The sequence below is a fragment of the Triticum dicoccoides genome, chromosome 5B, assembly GCF_002162155.2.
Source record: "Triticum dicoccoides isolate Atlit2015 ecotype Zavitan chromosome 5B, WEW_v2.0, whole genome shotgun sequence".
NCBI lineage: Eukaryota > Viridiplantae > Streptophyta > Magnoliopsida > Poales > Poaceae > Triticum > Triticum dicoccoides.
The window spans coordinates 85,023,895-85,036,727 of record NC_041389.1 but is presented as its reverse complement, the minus strand read 5'-3'; positions in this window follow the sequence as shown (position 1 = coordinate 85,036,727).

Here is a 12,833-nt window from a genome sequence, read left to right as displayed (position 1 = left end):
AATGGTGGAAGGATGGGAAAAAGTGCGTATAATCCATGGACTCAACATTAGTCATAAAGAACTCATATACTTATTGCAAAAATCTAGAAGTTATCAAAGCAAAGTATTACGCGCATGATCCTAGGGGGATAGATTGGTAGGAAAAGACCATCGCTCGTCCCCGACCACCACTCATAAGGAAGACAATCAATAAATAAATCATGCTCCGAGTTCATCACATAACGGTTCACCATACATGCATGCTACGGGAATCACAAACTTCAACACAAGTATTCTTTAAATTCACAACTACTCAACTAGCATGACTCTAATATCACCATCTTCATGTCTCAAAACAATTATCAAGCATCAAGCTTATCTTAGTATTCAACACACTCAAAAGAAAGTTTCACATATCTTGAATACCAAGTATATTAACATTAAGCAAATTACCATGCTATTAATGACTCTCAAAATAATCTAAGTGAAGCATGAGAGATCAATAGTTTCTTTAAAACAAATCCACCACCATGCTCTAAAAGATATAAGTGAAGCACTAGAGCAAAAATTATCACGCTCAAAAGATATAAGTGAAGCACTATGAGCAAAACTATCAAGCTCAAAAGATATAAGTGAAGCACATAGAGTATTCTAGCAAATTGTAATTCATGTATGGCTCTCTCAAAAGGTGTGTACAGCAAGGATGATTGTGGTAAACTAATAAGCAAAGATGCAAATAATACAAGACGCTCCAAGCAAAACAAATATCATGTGGTGAATAAAAATATAGCTCCAAGTAAATTACCAATGGAAGTAGACGAAAGAGGGGATGCCTTCCGGGGCATCCCCAAGCTTTGACTTTTTGGTGTCCTTGGATTATCTTGGGGTGCCATGGGAATCCCCAAGCTCAGGCTCTTGACACTCCTTGTTCCATAATCCATCAAAAGAATTCACCCAAAACTTGAAAACTTCACAACACAAAACTCAATAGCAATCTCGTGAGCTCCGTTAGAGAAAGAAAACAAAAGACTACTTCATGGTACTGTAATGAACTCATTATTTATTTATATTGGTGTTAAACCTACTGTATTCCCACTTCTCTATGGATTATAAACTATTTTACTAGCCATAGAGTCGTCAAAATAAGCAAACAACACACGTAAAACAGAATCTGTCAAAAACAGAACAGTCTGTAGTAATCTGTAACTAACGCAAACTTCTGGAACTCTAAAAATTCTACCAAAATAGTAAGTCCTGGAAATTTTATTTATTGAACATCAGCAAAAATAATCAACAAAAAAGCACGTTTCTATGATTTAACAAAATTATATTCGTGCGCGCAAAGTTTCTGTTTTTCAGCAGAATCAAATCAACTATCATCGTAGGTTATCCTATAGGTTCTACTTGGCACAAACACTAATTAAAAGATAAAACCACATCCAAGCAGAGGATAGATGGATTATTTATTCCTAAACAGAAGCATAAATAACAAAACAAAAATAAAATTGGGTTGCCTCCCAATAAGCGCTATCGTTTAACGCCCCTAGCTAGGCATAAAAGTAAGGATAGATCTAGGTATTGCCATCTTTGGTAGGCAATCCATAAGTGGCTCTCATGATAGATTCATATGGTAATTTTACTTTCTAGGGAAGTTTTCCATGCTCTTCTTTAAGGGAAATTGGAATCTAATATTCCCTTCCTTCATATCGATAATTGCACCAATCGTTCTAAAGAAAGGTCTACCAAGAATAATAGGACATGAAGGATTGCAATCTATATCAAGAACGATAAAATCTACAGGCACATAATTCCTATTTGCAACAATAAGAACATCATTAATTCTTCCCATAGGCTTTTTAATAGTGGAATCCGCAAGATGCAAGTTTAGAGAGCAATCATCAAAGTCACGGAAATCTAGCAAATCACACAAAGTTTTGGGAATAGTAGAGACACTAGCACCCAAATCACACAAAGCATGAAACCCATAATCTTTAATTTTCATTTTGATAGTAGGTTCCCACTCATCATAGAGTTTTCTAGGGATAGAAACTTTCAACTCAAGTTTTTTCTTTATAAGATTGCATCAAGGCATCAACAATGTGTTCGGTAAAGGCCTTATTTTGACTATAAGCATGAGGAGATCTAGCACGGATTGCAACAAGGAAATACAATCAATTAAAGAGAAACTTTCATAATTAAATTCCTTGAGATCCAAAATAGTGGGTTTAGCATCATCTAGGTTTTTATTTCTTTCAATCCCACTTCTATCAATTTCATCATCAAGATCTAGAAACTCTGAATTCTTAGAACGCCTTCTAGGTAAAGGAAGATCATATTCAGTTTCATCAAGATTCATATTGCAAAACAAAGATTTAATGGGGGACACATCAATAACTTTTAGATCTTCATCTTGATTTTCATAGGAATGGGAAGAACACGCTTTAATAAAGGCATCTTTGGAAGCACGCATCCTAGCGGTTCTTTCTTTGCACTAATCAATGGAAATTCTCATGGCTTTGAGAGACTCATTGATATCATTCTTAGGAGGAATAGATCTAAGCTTTAAAGAATCAATTTCAAGAGAAATTCTATCAATGTTCCTATCCAAATCATCAACTTTAAGCAATTTCTCTTCAAGCAAAGCATTAAAATTCTTTTGTGAATTCATAAACTCTTTAACACTACTCTCAAATTCAGAGGGCATCTTATTAAAATTTCCATAAGAGTTGCTGTAGGAATTTCCATAATTATTATAAGGATTACTAGGATAAGGCCTATGATTAAAATTCCCTCTAGACGTGTTGTTTCCAAAACTATTCCTACCAACAAAATTCACATCCATAGATTCATTATTATTCTCAATAAAAGTAGACAAAGGCATATCATTAGGATCAAGGGAAGTATTTTTAGTAGCAAACATCTTCATAAGTTCATCCATCTTTTCACTCAAAATATTGATTTCTTCTATAGCATGCACTTTTTTACTAGAAGATCTTTCGGTGTGCCATTGAGAATAATTAGCCATAATATTATCAAGCAATTTTGTAGCATCTCCTAACGTAATTTCCATAAACGTGCCTCCCGCGGCCGAATCTAAAAGATTTCTAGAAGCAAAATTCCATCCGGCATAAAATTTTGTATGATCATCCATAAATTCAAACCATGAGTAGGGCAATTATGAAGCATCAATTTCATTCTTTCCCAAGATTGGGCAACATGCTCATGATCAAGTTGATTAAAATTCATAATATCGTTCCTAAGAGTGATGATCTTAGCGGGAGGAAAATACTTAGAGACAAAAGCATTTCCAAGAATCAATACTATTTTTAGGCAAAGACGAAAACCAAACTTTAGCACGATCTATAAGTGAAAACGGAAATAACTTCAATTTGACAATATTGTTATCTGTATCTTTCTTCTTTTGCATATCACACAAATCAACAAAAATGTTTAGATGAGTAGCGGCATCTTCACTAGGAAGGCCGGCGAATTGATCTTTCATCACAAGATTCAGCAAAGCGGTATTGATTTCACAAGACTCATCATTTTTAAGAGGAGCAATTGGAGTACTAAGGAAATCATTATTATTGGTATTCGAGAAGTCACACAATTTGGTATTATCTTGCGCCATGGCAACAAGTAATCCAACACATAAGCAAACAGAAAGGCAACAGGAAAAGGCAAACGGAAAAAGAGGAGGAGATTGGGAAAGAGTGGGCGAATAAAACGGCAAGGGTGAAGTGGGGGAGAGGAAAACAAGAGGCAAATGGCAAATAATGTAATGCGAGAGATAGGGATTGTGATGGGTACTTGGTATGGTTGACTTGCTCTTGCGTGAGCCTCCCCGGCAACGGCGCCAGAAATTCTTCTTGCTACCTCTTGAGAACTGAGTTGGATTTCCCCGAAGAGGAGAGGATGATGCAGCAAAGTAGCGTAAGTATTTCCCTCAGTTTTTGAGAACCAAGGTATCTGTTGACACCAGATTTTGGCACGGTCAATAACTTATTTAATATGGCCTCAAATGGAGAAGTGATCTTCATGAAAGAGTTCCGTATTATCTATATGAACATCTTTGAAGTTTGGGTCATCGCAGTCCGATTTCATCTCGAAGGCCGAAACTATGCTCAAAGTACTAAGATCTTATATTTAGAGTACAGTTTGGTTGATTAAGCCCCTAAGACGACCTCAAATGGAAAAATTATCTACACGGATTGTCTTCGTCTCGTCGAAACGATTGATTTTGATATAAAAATCGTTCCAATCCGAGTTCGTATGCAAAAGCTAGAGCCATCGGAATACAGCCCTGTGAGGAGGCAAAAACTGGCGCGCCCCACCAGACACCCTGTCTGATGGGTAGCGCGAGGGATAGCCTGTTTTGCGCGACCGATTTGACCCTCAAGATGACCTCTGATCAAAAAACGTTCAACATAAAAGTTATTTGTCTCGTTGAAACGGTCAAGATTGCTTTTGGGCTCGTTTCTATCCGAGATCGTTTACCACCACAAAAAAGAACCCGCAAGGTGCAGCCAGTTTAAACCGAACAGTTTTGGAAAGTTCGGACAAAACCAATCCGAATTTGACTAGGGTTTTGGACGTGAATCCAAGACTTTTCCTTGCACGGGAAGTCCAGCCACCTCTTATATACCTAAGAGGTGACGACCGATTGAACAACACACAATCGAACAAATCTATCTACACTTTTTACCTTTACTTTTCCTTCTCCCTTGTTCTTCTTCTTCCTCGTTCTTCGTTCGTTCTTCTTCATTGCAGGGCGGCGAACCTCGAGGCCCTAGGGGCGATCAGGTCGACCTAGGGCAGCCCATAGCCGCCGCGCGCCCTGATGGGGTCCCTCCCGGGCATGTGGGGTTTCGGATCTACAAAAGCGCCCGCCGGATTGTCTTGCGTACCGCGCTTCCGGCGGGTCTCCTTCGACGTGAGCTGCGGTGCATCACCCCCGGCGTCGAGGGTACACGGTGACGTGTTCATGTGCGAACACACTTTTTGGCGACTCCGCTGGGGACGAAGCTTTGAACGGTCTTCGGCCCGTTCTTGCTACGAAGAGATCGTCATCTAGGGATTGCAATCTACAAAGGTAATATGAATACCCAATTCACATATGTAGATGCAAATAATGCATATGTTGTTGCTAGATCATCTAATGAGCATAATGTATCGGCTAGCCCTAGCTTTATCAATCATGCATCTAATTATGTGCAAGGGCCGATGCAACAAAATCTCCATGATTCTACTTCATATAATTTTAGCAACATGCAACATATGTATCCCAACTCCCATGCATCGGCACCCCACAAATTTATATGCCGATCAATAACATGATGAGTTCAGTTAATCAAGTTGAGACACCCTATGTAGGAACTTCCAATGGTATGCAACAAAGTGTTTCAAGTTTTTATTCATCGGCAAATAACTTGCAGTACGCTAATCCAAACGTGCCGGTGGAGAGGGGAATTGGCCATGTTACTACTAGTTATTTGGCCAATTACCCTCAAACATCGTATGCTACGCCTAATGCTACTAATTTTTTGGCACCATACGCAACTGTTGATGTCCATAATTCGGCTCAGCACCTTCATGGTCATGGCCGAATAAGTGAAACTTGTGTAGGAGCACAAATGCCTTCACCTACTACCATGGCATATCATGTCCCCCCTACACAATTACAGAATTTTGGCAACATCTCATTGCCGAAAGAGTCTAAAAACATTGGGGGGCAACCATATCCAGACTAGGTAATTGGGAACAAGCTTACATTCTCTTGGGATTTGTGCAACTCTGTTCGCTAGGAACTAATAGAAGGCGGGAAGCCTCATGATTTTGCTGCTGTAAAAGCTTGAATTGTGCAAATGATGTAGTCGCCCAGTGCTGTACCATCCAGTGTACCACCTAAAAAATCGCAAAGTTTCGGCACCTCATTGCCGAAAGAGTCTCAAAGTATTAGGGGGCAATCTCATGACGAGTGGATGGAAATTGAGATGAAAAAGTTTAAAGCTCGCCAAGCTGAGATGTGGGCTAAATTTAGACGAGAGCGAGAAGCCTTGCAAATTCAAAAAGATAAAGTTGTTGATTCAGGTAACAAAGAAAATTCGGTTATTAGAAAAGCCGAATCAAGTAGTATATATTCTGAGACCATCAAATCCAAAGAGGCAAGCATTATTGAGAAAGGGCATGAAAAGCATAGCAAAACAACCATACTTGATTTTTCCGAAGTCAATGGAACCTACTTCCTGCCCTATGAGTTTCGTGCCATAGAAATTGACAAGCCTCAAGGACAAGAACAAGTAGCCGAACAAAGTTCGGCTGACATGGATCTTCAAAGCAATGATGCACGGAATCAAGAAAAAGATGATGACAAGGTGTTGGGGAGCCATCCAAAGACGAAGCAAGATGTTCTTCAAGTGGCACCACCATCCTGCTCTCCCAACATATTTGAAGAGGTATGCATAGAGAGTAATTTGCCTATTTTCAGATTTGGTCGCAACTTCATTATTGATGCATCTATAAGAAATATTCTCATATGTAATTTTGAAAGACCAATGAAGAAGGGTAATTTACTTGTTAGCAATAAACTTGTTATGGAACATATCGGTCAACACATTGCGCCATTTATAAAGACTGATAATGACTTATTGTTACAGCCAAAGCTTTTCCCGTTGCTTTATCTAAAGTTCGTATCTAGTTGGGTAGCTTTGCTTATTTCGTACTTGGCTTGCACTTGGTCTCAATTGAGACATGTGTGTTCTAAATATTTTCGTTTAAAAAGTTTAAAGGCAAGGTTAATTTCTTTTGAGAAATCCGATGCTAATATAATATCTTATCCAAAGACACCGGAGATAGAGTGGAAAACACAATGGATAGCCGAATGGGGAGATTCCAAACCTGGACCAGTCGTTTGCTTATCTCCAAAGCCGTTCACACAGCAAGATCGGCTAGAAAACAAGAAGTTTACCTTCAATTCAAGCATGTGTGACCAAATATTTGATTTATTGCTAAAAAATAATTACATAAGAATTCTTGGTCACCATGTTGAGCCATCTATCCAAGGATGAATGTATTGTAAGTTGCATGATTCGTTCAAGCATAATTTTGAGGATTGCACCATATTCCGTCAAATAGTTAAATCGGCCATTGAAAAAGGACGATTGAAGTTTGTTGAAACACCAAGAGATGACCAGTCTATTCCGATTGGTCCTGATGGCAAAAAGTTTTTGCATCGGCTGCTTCAAGCCGATACATTTAAAGAGAAGGTAAAAACTACAGGTGATGGGATCAAGCTTTCAAGTAAAGAAGTTGTTGAAGTGCATAATGAACATAATCTTGAGGGTGACAATTCCATCGAAGCTACAATGGAGATACCAAGTACTGGGGGGCAGCAAGCAAATCCAAAGATCGGTGCAAGCACAACCAAAGGAAACAAAGGCCGATGTAAGCACAAAGGTAAAAAGCCGAAAGTCACTTTCTCACAACTATTGGAAAAATATCAAAATAAGAGTGAAGAGAAGAATGCTTATCGGCCAAATCATGCAAAGAAACCAAGATCACCCACAAAGTTGCAAATATGAGGATTGGTATTGGCAAAGTGATAATTTTAATGCAACATATTCATATCCTTATTTTGGGCCATCAATGCCAATGCCGTGGATGCCTCCCTATGCTCATATAGATACATATACATCATGGGACATGTATGATACAAGGGCACATTCTACATCTTATTCTAGACCATCTCACCAATACTATGCAGCTCAAAGAAGATCAACATTTGAACAATCACGCGTCAAAGACCGTTTCAATCATAAGGAATTGGTCTAGAGCTCAAGGAAGAAGAAAGAGATGGTCAAGCAGGTTTACCGCATTAAAAGAGATGGTCGTAAGAGTGCAATTTCAGATTTGATCTCAAATGAAAAAGAGCCAATTAAAGTGTTGACATTGGCTACTAAAGGCAATGAGACAAAACAATCAATTGATAAAAATCAGAGTGCCAAATCTGAAGAAAAGAAGTTGAGGGTGCACAAGGCCCAAAAAGAGTTGCCATTTGTTGAAACAAAATCACAGCCGAGATGCCCACTCGGTTTATCGTATTGGCAAAAGAAGGAATTACAAAAACTTAGTGCACAAGAGCTGAAAAAGAAGAACATGGCATGGGTTCCGAAGAGGAGCAGTCAAAATGAAAGTGATGTGCAACCTTCTATTGCAACAAGTGTTACAAAAGTGAAGAAAGAGAAGGATGGAAGCCAAAAACAGTTAAGCCGAAGGTTTGCATCACCCCATCAAAATCTTCGGTTAGCACATCATCCATATTCTTCAACCATACCATTGATGCCTTTGCCATGGAATTCATCATCAAGTATGATAAATTACCCTCCCTGGATTTATTTTAATCCATGGAAGCGACATAATTTTCTGCATCATGAGAGGGTATTACCAAATCTCTATACATTTTATTAGCTACATTTTTTCTTGCTAATCCAAAGGGCCGAAATATCTGATTGCTATTTCATTTGTTTATTTCGGCTATACATGATTTGGTGAATGAATTCTACATGGGCATTATGTTGATGGCCGGTATTTATCTATCACCCTAAGAATATGTCAAAGCATGGCTGATGTAGTATCCTAACATCGTCCTTAGTTCAATTAGAGGCCAAAATGAGGTACATGTTCATTGATATTGCCCTTGTCTTTCTAGTACTATGGATATTATTTTTGATGGTAAATTTGTGGCAATGGCCAAGGTGTTGGTGTTGCTTATTTATCTTCATATGGAGCTATTTTGTGAAGCCTTAGGCCGCTTATAATATTTTTGCACAATCATCAAAGCCGAATATGCATTGTCATTCGGATTGGAGCTTTGCCTTGATATAGGTGCTATACATATTGAGGCTTTCGGTGATTCGTTATTAGTAGTGCAACAAATATCCAAGGGTTATCAATGTTTTGACGGATCACTTATAGTTTATCTTTTGGTATGTCTAGATGCAAGATTTACCTTGGGTTGCCTTGAAATTGTTCATATATCTAGGCATGACAATTTGAAAGAGTTGGCACAGCAAGCGCCCGGCTACTATGTTAACCATGGTGTATTGCATTTCTATCAATAGCCGATGCTAGGTCTTGTCAACATAGGTAAGGCTGAATCGAAGCCCACCGCTTCGGCCACTAATGAAACTTTTATGCAGGCGAAGTAAGGATTGAAGGAAGTTCATTCTTGATTATTTGCAAAAACCTAGCGAAGGGGTGAACAATATGGTTCGGAGGATGGTTTTGATCTATGGAACCTTATCACCGGATTGTTATAGAAGCTGAGAAGTTTTCACCCAAGTTTGCATCAAGAGGTTCAAACAAGCAATGGCCGATATATACTTGTCGTCCTAAGAACATGCAAAATGGCTGATGGAGTGTTGACCTCGTCCTTAGAACAAGCTATGCGGAAGTTATTTTTCGGCACACAAACTTTGCCGAAAAACAGGGGGGCATGTGTTGACACCAGATTTTGGCACGGTCAATAACTTATTTAAGATGGCCTCAAATGGAGAAGTGATCTTCATGAAAGAGTTCCGTATTATCGATATGAACATCTTTGAAGTTTGGGTCATCGCAGTCCGATTTCATCTCGAAGGCCGAAACTATGCTCAAAGTACTAAGATCTTATATTCAGAATACAGTTTGGCTGATTAAGCCCCTAAGACGACCTCAAATGGAAAAATTATCTACACGGATTGTCTTCGTCTCGTCAAAACGATTGATTTTGATATAAAAATCGTTCCAATCCGAGTTCGTATGCAAAAGTTAGAGCCATCGGAATACAGCCCTGTGAGGAGGCAAAAACTGGCGCGCCCCACCAGACACCCTGTCTGATGGGTAGCGCGAGGGATAGCCTGTTTTGCGCGACCGATTTGACCCTTAAGATGACCTCTGATCAAAAAACGTTCAACATAAAAGTTATTCGTCTCGTTGAAACGGTCAAGATTGCTTTTGGGCTCGTTTCTATCCGAGATCGTTTACCACCACAAAAAAGACCCGCAAGGTGCAGCCAGTTTAAACCGAACAGTTTTGGAAAGTTCGGACAAAACCAATCCGAATTTGACTAGGGTTTTGGACGTGAATCCAAGCCTTTTCCTTGCACGGGAAGTCCAGCCGCCTCTTATATACCTAAGAGGTGACGGCCGATTGAACAACACACAATCGAACAAATCTATCTACACTTTTTACCTTTACTTTTCCTTCTCCCTTGTTCTTCTTCTTCGTCGTTCTTCGTTCGTTCTTCTTCATTGCAGGGCGGCGAACCTCGAGGACCTAGGGGCGATCAGGTCGACCTAGGGCAGCCCATAGCCGCCGCGCGCCCTGACGGGGTCCCTCTCGGGCATGTGGGGTTTCGGGTCTACAAAAGCGCCCGCCGGATTGTCTTGCGTACCGCGCTTCCGGCGGGTCTCCTTCGACGTGAGCTGCCGTGCATCACCCCCGGTGTCGAGGGTACACGGTGACGTGTTCATGTGCGAACACACTTTTTGGCGACTCCGCTGGGGACGAAGCTTTGAACGGTCTCCGGCCCGTTCTTGCTACGAAGAGATCGTCATCTAGGGATTGCAATCTACAAAGGTAATATGAATACCCAATTCACATATGTAGATGCAAATAATGCATATGTTGTTGCTAGATCATCTAATGAGCATAATGTATCGGCTAGCCCTACCTTTATCAATCATGCATCTAATTATGTGCAAGGGCTGATGCAACAAAATCTCCATGATTCTACTTCATATAATTTTAGCAACATGCAACATATGTATCCCAACTCCCATGCATCGGCACCCCACAAATTTATATGCCGATCAATAACATGATGAGTTCAGTTAATCAAGTTGAGACACCCTATGTAGGAACTTCCAATGGTATGCAACAAAGTGTTTCAAGTTTTTATTCATCGGCAAATAACTTGCAGTACGCTAATCCAAACGTGCCGGTGGAGAGGGGAATTGGCCATGTTACTACTAGTTATTTGGCCAATTACCCTCAAACATCATATGCTACGCCTAACGCTACTAATTTTTTGGCACCATACGCAACTGTTGATGTCCATAATTCGGCTCAGCACCTTCATGGTCATGGCCGAATAAGTGAAACTTCTGTAGGAGCACAAATGCCTTCACCTACTACCGTGGCATATCATGTCCCCCCTACACAATTACAGAATTTCGGCAACATCTCATTGCCGAAAGAGTCTAAAAACATTGGGGGGCAACCATATCCAGACTAGGTAATTGGGAACAAGCTTACATTCTCTTGGGATTTGTGCAACTCTGTTTGCTAGGAACTAATAGAAGGCGGGAAGCCTCATGATTTTGCTGCTGTAAAAGCTAGAATTGTGCAAATGATGCAGTCGCCCAGTGCTGTACCATCCAGTGTACCACCTAAAAAATCGCAAAGTTTCGGCACCTCATTGCCGAAAGAGTCTCAAAGTATTAGGGGGCAATCTCATGACGAGTGGATGGAAATTGAGATGAAAAAGTTTAAAGCTCGCCAAGCTGAGATGTGGGCTAAATTTAGACGAGAGCGAGAAGCCTTGCAAATTCAAAAAGATAAAGTTGTTGATTCAGGTAACAAAGAAAATTCGGTTATTAGAAAAGCCGAATCAAGTAGTATATATTCTGAGACCATCAAATCCAAAGAGGCAAGCATTATTGAGAAAGGGCATGAAAAGCATAGAAAAACAACCATACTTGATTTTTCCGAAGTCAATGGAACCTACTTCCTGCCCTATGAGTTTCGTGCCATAGAAATTGACAAGCCTCAAGGACAAGAACAAGTAGCCGAACAAAGTTCGGCTGACATGGATCTTCAAAGCAATGATGCACGGAATCAAGAAAAAGATGATGACAAGGTGTTGGGGAGCCATCCAAAGATGGAGCAAGATGTTCTTCAAGTGGCACCACCATCATGCTCTCCCAACATATTTGAAGAGGTATGCATAGAGAATAATTTGCCTATTTTCAGATTTGGTCGCAACTTCATTATTGATGCATCTATAAGAAATATTCTCATAAGTAATTTTGAAAGACCAATGAAGAAGGGTAATTTACTTGTTAGCAATAAACTTGTTATGGAACATATCGGTCAACACATTGCGCCATTTATAAAGACTGATAATGACTTATTGTTACAGCCAAAGCTTTTCTCGTTGCTTTATCTAAAGTTCGTATCTAGTTGGGTAGCTGTAACGCCCTCGATGCGGCTATAGCTCCCATGTGTCGAGGCACGACTTAGAGGCATAACCGCATTGAAAGCAATGTCGCAAGTCAGGCAATCATTACAACATCCCATGTAATATATATAATAAAAGGGGGAGATAACATAGTTGGCTTACACTCGCCACGTCACATCAGAGTACATAAATAACATCCATCAAACAAACACTCATGGCCCGACTACGGCGCCAAAATAGAAAAGAACCCAACGTGCGACAAGGTCCTGAATCGATAACCCCAACTAGGCACCACTACTGATCATCCGGAAAAGACACGTAGTATCGCTGAGAGTCCTCGTCGAACTCCCACTTGAGCTCGTAATCGTCAACTGGAGCAGAAACACCTGGACCTGCGTCTGGAGTTATAGTATCTGTGAGCCACGGGGACTCAGCAATCTCACACCCATGCGATCAAAACTATTTAAGCTCATAGGAATGGATAAGGCAAATATATGTGGAGCTGCAGCAAGCGACTAGCATATGTGGTGGCTAACTTATACGCAAAAGAGAGCGAGAAGAGAAGGCGAAGCACGAGCGAGAAGCTAAAGGAACATCCTGCGCAAGCATAACTCCAACACCGTGTCCACTTCCC